Source organism: Pelecanus crispus, chromosome Z (assembly GCF_030463565.1).
Source record: "Pelecanus crispus isolate bPelCri1 chromosome Z, bPelCri1.pri, whole genome shotgun sequence".
In the NCBI taxonomy this organism is placed as follows: domain Eukaryota; kingdom Metazoa; phylum Chordata; class Aves; order Pelecaniformes; family Pelecanidae; genus Pelecanus; species Pelecanus crispus.
The window spans coordinates 44,947,408-44,957,214 of record NC_134676.1 but is presented as its reverse complement, the minus strand read 5'-3'; positions in this window follow the sequence as shown (position 1 = coordinate 44,957,214).

The following is a 9,807-nucleotide window of genomic DNA, read 5'->3' as shown; positions in this document are numbered from 1 at the left end:
AGGGACGCCCGGGCGCCCCGCGTCCCCCGTCGCCCCGCGGCCTCCCGACCACGGGCTCTGCGGCTGGTGCCCAGGGCCACTGTGGGCGGCCTCCGGCCCCACGTCTGGGCGTCCGTGTTCCAGCACTACCCGGAGATCCCTCGAGCCCGTGCTGCCCTGGGCTGCGCCGGGAGCTGGAGCTGCTCTTGGGGGCCGAGCGCCGTGGAGACGGCTGTGGCGGAGAACCTCGTCATGTTCAGCCTGCGCATTTTTGGGCTGAACGAGGCGGCCCTGGTCTGGTTGCTGGAGGACTCCCTGCAAGACCCACACAGAAGTGTTCGTGTGCGGGCTCATCGACTTGGTGGTGCTTCGGTGCAGCGAGGAGGCCCGCCGATGGTTGGACCTGCAGGAGTCCCGTGCTGCCGGGGGGCAGGAGGGGCCGCCCTGCGGCCACCCACCCGGCCCTGCTGCCTCCCCCGGGAGTGCTCCCATCTCCAGCTGGTCCCCTCCGGCAGCCCTCCTGGTCCCACCGTGGATGAGCTCCCCAGCACCTCGGTCACTGCCCGTCGGGGCGACCCCCCGTGAGGAGCCCCACGGGAGCCAGGGCAGAGGGGCTGCAGGCCCTTCCTCTCCCAGACCAGGGCAGGGACCCCTTGAACGCGGGGGGTCCCGGCGCCCCCCAAAGAGGAGGGCCGGCAGCCCCCAGGCCTCTTCGCCGCCATGCAAGAAGGCACCCGACCGGCGGCGCTAGGAGGACGCCCCAGCAAGCTGGCAAAAGCAAGGCCAGGCCAGCAGGTGGGGCACGCGTCCGGTCCCCCAAGGGGGCTTGCAGGCCCTCAGCAGTACTTTAGTTATCTGAGAAGTAAATAAAACTATGAAACTGCAGACTGAGTCTTAGTCTGTCCTTACTAGCCATGCAGTGGCGTTGCTGCTGGAGAGGCTGGAGGTGGGCGTGCAGAGGAGGAGGAGGAGGAGGAAGGTGGCTCCAGGGCACAGGGTGTGCTGCTGGCAGCCGGGGGTGCTCTGGCAGGGGGAGGCACGGAGGTCCTGAGTCCCCCTAGACGGGTGCAGCATCTCGGGGCAGAGCCCTGGGAAGAGACGCCACGTCCTGGGCCTGCCCTGCCCTGGGTCTGTGCTCGCTGCTTCTTCGGCCCCAAGACCTTCCGGCACGTTTTCTCTGCCAGGGTCGTGCTCCTGACCGCAGCCCTGGGGCTGAAATCTGCCCTCACCGCAGGAGGCAGCTGGACGTGATCAATGCCCTCAAACGGGCAGGGGCTGGAGGGCACGATCCGTGGTGGGTTTGTGCAGGCACCTTTTTCCTGGTGGAGACGGAGGGGCCCAAGCTTCAGCAGGTAGGACCCGGCAGGGCCCCTTGCCTCGTGCCAGCAGGCAACGCCCTGGGGCCTAGCAGGTGGGCAATGCTCCAGGTTGCTCTTCCTCCCTGGTTGCCCCAGGGAGGAAGCGGAGGGCCAGCCAAAGGGGTTGGGGACCCAGGGGTCCCCCTTGCCCCTGCCCAGGTACTTCCTCTTGCCCTTGCCCGGAAGACTTTTGTCCGAGCGGGGCAAGCGCGGAGGAGCTGGGGAAAGCCACACCAGCCTAGCAGAGGAGCTGCTTCATTCGTCTGCATCTACTCTTCCCTTCCCCTTGTTGGGCTCGTTGGTGGCAGTGGCGGGGAGCCAGCAGCCCAGGCAGAGCTGGTCAGGATCCTGGCCCCGACCCAGCTCTGAGGCAGAGAGGCCTGGCTTTTGGCAGCCAGGGTAAGCAGCAGCCGGCGGCTCTTGGTAGCTGCGGCACGGGAAAGGAGAGAAACGATGGAGGCAGGCTGTCAGAGGCTGTCCGCTTTTCCCCCCCTCTCCCAGGAAGACATGTCCGTCAGCAACCAGCGCCGGGCAGAGCAACGCAGAGCGGGGCAGAAAGGCTAGCGGTAACAAGAGAAGAGAGCCGAGGGCCTGCCAGTGTTTTCCTTTGCTGCAAACCCAGAGCCCCCATAGCAGGCCGGCATGAGTGCTGACGCAGGAGGCCAAGCCCCAGGGAGCCAGGTGCCCTCATTAAAACAGCACTGGGCCTGTCCCACTGCTCCTGGAAGGCTTCCTTCCCTACACCGGGGTGCCACGGGCCCTGGCCCTACGGTCTTGTAGGGCCTCTCGGCGCTGACTGGAGCGCCGTCGAGTTGGGTTTTCTGGACTTCTTGCTGGACCTCTTTGCCCTCGTTCAAGTGCTACGGGACCTGGTGCTCAGCTCTGGCAGGGCCTCTTTCCACGCAGCAGAGCACCGTGGGGCCGCCTGGGCGCTCGGCTCTTGCAGGGAACGTTCCCCTCACTCGAGTGCTGCCACGCCCCTGGCACGACGGGTTTGCAGGGCCTCTTTTCCCTGACTCGAACACCGTGGTGCCCTCTGCTCTTGGAGGGCTTCCGAGCCCTGCTTCGTGTCCCGTGGGGCCCGGTGCACTGCTCTTCAAAGGCCTCTCTCCTCTCCTTTGAGCGCCACGCAGCCTGGCCCTGCGGAGTTGCCGGACCTCTTTCTCCCGCCTGGAGTGCTACGGGGCCTGGCCCTCTGCCCTGGCAGGGCCCCTTGGCCCTAACGTGGCGGCCATGGAGCTGGGCCTCGCGTCTGTCAGGGCCTCTGAGCCCTGATTCAGGTGCCTGGGGGCCCTGGAGCACCATGGAGCCTTGGAGTGCCTTGGGGCCTTTCCCACTGCTCACGGAGAGCCTTTCTGCCGTGGTTTGGGCAAGATGGCCTGGCAGGGCCCCCGTCCTGTGAGCAGGCTGCCGTGGGGCCTGCCCCCTGGCTCTGCAGGGCCTCTTTGCCCTGGTCCCATGGCCATGGGGATGGGCCCTCTGGGGCGCTGCAGGGCTTCTCTGCCCTGAGGAGAGCCCCGTGGGGCCGGGCCCTCTGCTCGCAGCGTGGCCCCTTTGCTCTGCCTTGGCTGCCATGGGGCCTGTCTGCTGCACTGCAAGGCACTCGAAGCAGGACAAAGAGGCCCTGCATGACCCAGGGCCAGGCCCCATGGCGCTCAGCTCTGCGGAAAGAGGCTCTGAGAGAGCAGAGGGCCGGGCCCCACGGTGCTCGGCTCAGGGCAAAGAGGTCCTCCTCAGGCAGCGGCCTGCAACACGGCCAGAGACTGGCCCTTTCCTGGGGGGAACGTGAAATGATTCGGATTTGTCGTGGTTTAGCCCCAGCCCAGCAACTAAGCACCACGCAGCCGCTCGCTCACTCCCCCGGCCCCCGCTGGGACGGGGGAGAGAATCGGAGGAGTAAGAGCGAGAAAACTTCTGGGTTGAGCTCAGAACAGTTTAATAGTTGAAATAAAGTAAAACAGTAATGATAATAATAACAACAATATAATAATAGTAGTAATAATAATATACAAAGCAAGCGATGCACAATGCAATTGCTCTCCACCCCCCGACTGATACCCAGACAGTTCCCGAGCAGCGATCGCTGCTCCCCTCCCTGGTCAACTCCCCCCGCAACCGCCCCCCCCCCCCACCCCCCCCCCACCCCCGCCCAGTTTCTATACGGAGCGTGACGCCCTATGGTATGGAATAGCCCCTTTGGTCAGTTTGGATCAAGTATTCTGGCTGTGCCCCCTCCCAGTTTCTCGTGCACTCTGGCAGAGCACGGGAAGCTGAAAAGTCCTTGACTAGCATAAGCAGTACTCAGCAACAAGTAAAACCTCAGCGTGTTATCAACATTCTTCTCATCCTAAATCCAAAACACAGCGCGCTCAGGGGAGGACGGTGGCACTGTGGTCGCCAGAGACACGTGCGCTGGGGCGGGAGCACTGCCGGCGCGAGTGCCGGGGGTGAGGATGGCCCACTGTGATGGCCTCCGGAAGCGGTCTGTGACATCCCCAAGCGATGGGCTGTGACCTCGCCGCCCGGGCTGCTTATAGGTGCGTGGCAGCAGCGTCTCGTGCCTTCACTCCAGCTGAGCGTGCCTGCGAGGCCTGGAGGGTAAAGCAAGGCTTTGGCTTGGTGCTGGCATTGTGCTCTGGGAGCTGCGGACAGCAGCTCTCAGTGCCCGTCCTGAGAGCCCGTCGCGGGATTTGCCCCAGCCCTGCCTGCTCCAGGCAGCCGGGGCACGCAGGAGGCGCATTCGCGGCAGCAGAGGTGAGCTGTGCGGGGACACCTCGCCCCGGGGTGGCTGTGGGGTGGGCTCTGGGGGCTTGGGGAGCTGCCTGCAAGGTGGCCAGAGGCTGGCCCTTTCCTGGGAGGAACAGGAGGTGCCCGAGCCACGGAGGAGCCCGCCGGGAGAGTCTCCTTCCAGCCTCCCCGGGCCAGCAAATGACCGTGGCCTCTCTTCCCTTTGCAGTGCGACACGCGCCGCTGCACAGCGCCAGCGAGGGGGAGCAGCTCCTCATCCCCAGCTCTCCCCAGCCCGCCTCGGCGCAACCGTGAGCATGGACGTGGAGTTGGATAGCCGCTGCCCTGTTTGCCTTGACACCTGGACAACGCCGCCTACGTAATGCCATGCCTCCACCAGTTCTGTTTCGGCTGCATCCTGCGCTGGGCGGAGAGGAAGGCTGACTGCCCCCTCTGCAAGAGGCGTATCAGCTCCATTGTGCACTCGGTGCGAGGAGATGACGACTTCTCAGAGGTCGTCATCGCGCCCACCACAGAGGCACCACCGGTCGTCATCCAGCAGGCAGGGAGACCTCAGGGACGCCCGGAGCGCCCGCGTCCCCCGTCGCCCCCGCGGCCTCCCGACCACGGGCTCTGCGGCTGGTGCCCAGGGCCACTGTGGGCGGCCTCCCGGCCCCACGTCTGGGCGTCCGTGTTCCAGCACTACCCGGAGATCCTCGAGCCCGTGCTGCCCTGGCTGCGCCGGGAGCTGGAGCTGCTCTTGGGGGCCGAGCGCGTGGAGACGGCTGTGGCGGAGAACCTCGTCATGTTCAGCCTGCGCATTTTTGGGCTGAACGAGGCGGCCCTGGTCTGGTTGCTGGAGGACTCCCTGCAAGACCACACAGAAGTGTTCGTGTGCGGGCTCATCGACTTGGTGGTGCTTCGGTGCAGCGAGGAGGCCCGCCGATGGTTGGACCTGCAGGAGTCCCCGTGCTGCCGGGGGGCAGGAGGGCCGCCCTGCGGCCACCCCCGGCCCCTGCTGCCTTCCCCGGGGAGTGCTCCCATCTCCAGCCTGGTCCCCTCCGGCAGCCCTCTGGTCCCACCGTGGATGAGCTCCCCAGCACCCTCGGTCACTGCCCGTCGGGGCGACCCCCGTGAGGAGCCCCACCGGGAGCCAGGGCAGAGGGCTGCAGGCCCCTTCCTCTCCCAGACAGGGCAGGGACCCCTTGAACGGGGGGTCCCGGCGCCCCCCAAAGAGGAGGGCCGGCAGCCCCCAGGCCTCTTCGCCGCCATGCAAGAAGGCACCCCGACCGGCGGCGCTAGGAGGACGCCCCAGCAGCTGGCAAAAGCAAGGCCAGGCCAGCAGGTGGGGCACGCGTCGGTCCCCAAGGGGGCTTGCAGGCCCTCAGCAGTACTTTAGTTATCTGAGAAGTAAATAAAACTATGAAAACTGCAGACTGAGTCTTAGTCTGTCCTTACTAGCCATGCAGTGGCGTTGCTGCTGGAGAGGCTGGAGGTGGGCGTGCAGAGGAGGAGGAGGAGGAGGAAGGTGGGCTCCAGGGCACAGGGTGGTGCTGCTGCAGCCGGGGTGCTCTGGCAGGGGGAGGCACGGAGGGTCCTGAGTCCCCCTAGACGGGTGCAGCATCTCGGGGCAGAGCCCTGGGAAGAGACGCCACGTCCTGGGCCTGCCCTGCCCTGGGTCTGTGCTCGCTGCTTCTTCGGCCCCAAGACCTTCCGGCACGTTTTCTGCCAGGGTCGTGCTCCTGACCGCAGCCCCTGGGGCTGAAATCTGCCTCACCGCAGGAGGCAGCTGGACGTGATCAATGCCCTCAAACGGGGCAGGGGCTGGAGGGCAGCATCCGTGGTGGGTTTGTGCAGGCACCTTTTTCCTGGTGGAGACGGAGGGGCCCAAGTCTCAGCAGGTAGGACCCGGCAGGGCCCCTTGCCTCGTGCCAGCAGGCAACGCCCTGGGGCTAGCAGGTGGGCAATGGCTCCAGGTTGCTCTTCCTCCCTGGTTGCCCCAGGGAGGAAGCGGAGGGCCAGCCAAAGGGGTTGGGGACCCAGGGGTCCCCCTTGCCCCTGCCCAGGTACTTCCTCTTGCCCGGAAGACTTTTTGTCCGAGCGGGGCAAGCGCGGAGGAGCTGGGGAAAGCCACACCAGCCCTAGCAGAGGAGCTGCTTCATTCGTCTGCATCTACTCTTCCCTTCCCCTTGTTGGGCTCGTTGGTGGCAGTGGCGGGGAGCCAGCAGCCCAGGCAGAGCTGGTCAGGATCCTGGCCCCGACCCAGCTCTGAGGCAGAGAGGCCTGGGCTTTTGGCAGCCAGGGTAAGCAGCAGCCGGCGGCTCTTGGTAGCTGCGGCACGGGGAAAGGAGAGAAACGATGGAGGCAGGCTGTCAGAGGCTGTCCGCTTTTCCCCCCCTCTCCCAGGAAGACATGTCCGTCAGCAACCAGCGCCGGGCAGAGCAACGCAGAGCGGGGCAGAAAGGCTAGCGGTAACAAGAGAAGAGAAGCCGAGGGCCTGCCAGTGTTTTCCTTTGCTGCAAACCCAGAGCCCCCATAGCAGGCCGGCATGAGTGCTGACGCAGGAGGCCAAGCCCCAGGGAGCCAGGTGCCCTCATTAAAACAGCACTGGGCCTGTCCCACTGCTCCTGGAAGGCTTCCTTCCCTACACCGGGGTGCCACGGGCCCTGGCCCTACGGTCTTGTAGGGCCTCTCGGCGCTGACTGGAGCGCCGTCGAGTTGGGTTTTCTGGACTTCTTGCTGGACCTCTTTGCCCTCGTTCAAGTGCTACGGGACCTGGTGCTCAGCTCTGGCAGGGCCTCTTTCCACGCAGCAGAGCACCGTGGGGCCGCCTGGGCCTCGGCTCTTGCAGGGAACGTTCCCCTCACTCGAGTGCTGCCACGCCCCTGGCACGACGGGTTTGCAGGGCCTCTTTTCCCTGACTCGAACACCGTGGTGCCCTCTGCTCTTGGAGGGCTTCCGAGCCCTGCTTCGTGTCCCGTGGGGCCCGGTGCACTGCTCTTCAAAGGGCCTCTCTCCTCTCCTTTGAGCGCCACGCAGCCTGGCCCTGCGGAGTTGCCGGACCTCTTTCTCCCGCCTGGAGTGCTACGGGGCCTGGCCCTCTGCCCTGGCAGGGCCCCTTGGCCCTAACGTGGCGGCCATGGAGCTGGGCCTCGCGTCTGTCAGGGCCTCTGAGCCCTGATTCAGGTGCCTGGGGGCCCTGGAGCACCATGGAGCCTTGGAGTGCCTTGGGGCCTTTCCCCACTGCTCACGGAGAGCCTTTCTGCCGTGGTTTGGGCAAGATGGCCTGGCAGGGCCCCCGTCCTGTGAGCAGGCTGCCGTGGGGCCTGCCCCCTGGCTCTGCAGGGCCTCTTTGCCCTGGTCCCATGGCCATGGGGATGGGCCCTCTGGGGCGCTGCAGGGCTTCTCTGCCCTGAGGAGAGCCCCGTGGGGCCGGGCCCTCTGCTCGCGCGTGGCCCCTTTGCTCTGCCTTGGCTGCCATGGGGCCTGTCTGCTGCACTGCAAGGCACTCGAAGCAGGGACAAAGAGGCCCTGCATGACCCAGGGCCAGGCCCCATGGCGCTCAGCTCTGCGGAAAGAGGCTCTGAGAGAGCAGAGGGCCGGGCCCCACGGTGCTCGGCTCAGGGCAAAGAGGTCCTCCTCAGGCAGCGGCCTGCAACACGGCCAGAGACTGGCCCTTTCCTGGGGGGAACGTGAAATGATTCGGATTTGTCGTGGTTTAGCCCCAGCCAGCAACTAAGCACCACGCAGCAGCCGCTCGCTCACTCCCCCGGCCCCGCCTGGGACGGGGGAGAGAATCGGAGGAGTAAGAGCGAGAAAACTTCTGGGTTGAGCTCAGAACAGTTTAATAGTTGAAATAAAGTAAAACAGTAATGATAATAATAACAACAATATAATAATAGTAGTAATAATAATATACAAAGCAAGCGATGCACAATGCAATTGCTCTCCACCTCGACTGATACCCAGACAGTTCCCGAGCAGCGATCGCTGCTCCCCTCCCTGGTCAACTCCCCCCGCAACCGCCCCCCCCCCCCCCCCCCCCCCCCGCCCAGTTTCTATACGGAGCGTGACGCCCTATGGTATGGAATAGCCCCTTTGGTCAGTTTGGATCAAGTATTCTGGCTGTGCCCCCTCCCAGTTTCTCGTGCACCTGGCAGAGCACGGGAAGCTGAAAAGTCCTTGACTAGCATAAGCAGTACTCAGCAACAAGTAAAACCTCAGCGTGTTATCAACATTCTTCTCATCCTAAATCCAAAACACAGCGCGCTCAGGGGAGGACGGTGGCACTGTGGTCGCCAGAGACACGTGCGCTGGGGCGGGAGCACTGCCGGCGCGAGTGCCGGGGGTGAGGATGGCCCACTGTGATGGCCTCCGGAAGCGGTCTGTGACATCCCCAAGCGATGGGCTGTGACCTCGCCGCCCGGGCTGCTTATAGGTGCGTGGCAGCAGCGTCTCGTGCCTTCACTCCAGCTGAGCGTGCCTGCGAGGCCTGGAGGGTAAAGCAAGGCTTTGGCTTGGTGCTGGCATTGTGCTCTGGGAGCTGCGGACAGCAGCTCTCAGTGCCCGTCCTGAGAGCCGTCGCGGGATTTGCCCCAGCCCTGCCTGCTCCAGGCAGCCGGGGCACGCAGGAGGCGCATTCGCGGCAGCAGAGGTGAGCTGTGCGGGGACACCTCGCCCCGGGGTGGCTGTGGGGTGGGCTCTGGGGCTTGGGGAGCTGCCTGCAAGGTGGCCAGAGGCTGGCCCTTTCCTGGGAGGAACAGGAGGTGCCCGAGCCACGGAGGAGCCCGCCGGGAGAGTCTCCTTCCAGCCTCCCCGGGCCAGCAAATGACCGTGGCCTCTCTTCCCTTTGCAGTGCGACACGCGCCGCTGCAGCGCCAGCGAGGGGGAGCAGCTCCTCATCCCCAGCTCTCCCCAGCCCGCCTCGGCGCACCGTGAGCATGGACGTGGAGTTGGATAGCCGCTGCCCTGTTTGCCTTGACACCTGGGACAACGCCGCCTACGTAATGCCATGCCTCCACCAGTTCTGTTTCGGCTGCATCCTGCGCTGGGCGGAGAGGAAGGCTGACTGCCCCCTCTGCAAGAGGCGTATCAGCTCCATTGTGCACTCGGTGCGAGGAGATGACGACTTCTCAGAGGTCGTCATCGCGCCCACCACAGAGGCACCACCGGTCGTCATCCAGCAGGCAGGGAGACCTCAGGGACGCCCGGGCGCCCGCGTCCCCCGTCGCCCCGCGGCCTCCCGACCACGGGCTCTGCGGCTGGTGCCCAGGGCCACTGTGGGCGGCCTCCGGCCCCACGTCTGGGCGTCCGTGTTCCAGCACTACCCGGAGATCCTCGAGCCCGTGCTGCCCTGGCTGCGCCGGGAGCTGGAGCTGCTCTTGGGGGCCGAGCGCGTGGAGACGGCTGTGGCGGAGAACCTCGTCATGTTCAGCCTGCGCATTTTTGGGCTGAACGAGGCGGCCCTGGTCTGGTTGCTGGAGGACTCCCTGCAAGACCACACAGAAGTGTTCGTGTGCGGGCTCATCGACTTGGTGGTGCTTCGGTGCAGCGAGGAGGCCCGCCGATGGTTGGACCTGCAGGAGTCCCGTGCTGCCGGGGGGCAGGAGGGCCGCCCTGCGGCCACCCCCGGCCCTGCTGCCTCCCCGGGGAGTGCTCCCATCTCCAGCCTGGTCCCCTCCGGCAGCCCTCCTGGTCCCACCGTGGATGAGCTCCCCAGCACCTCGGTCACTGCCCGTCGGGG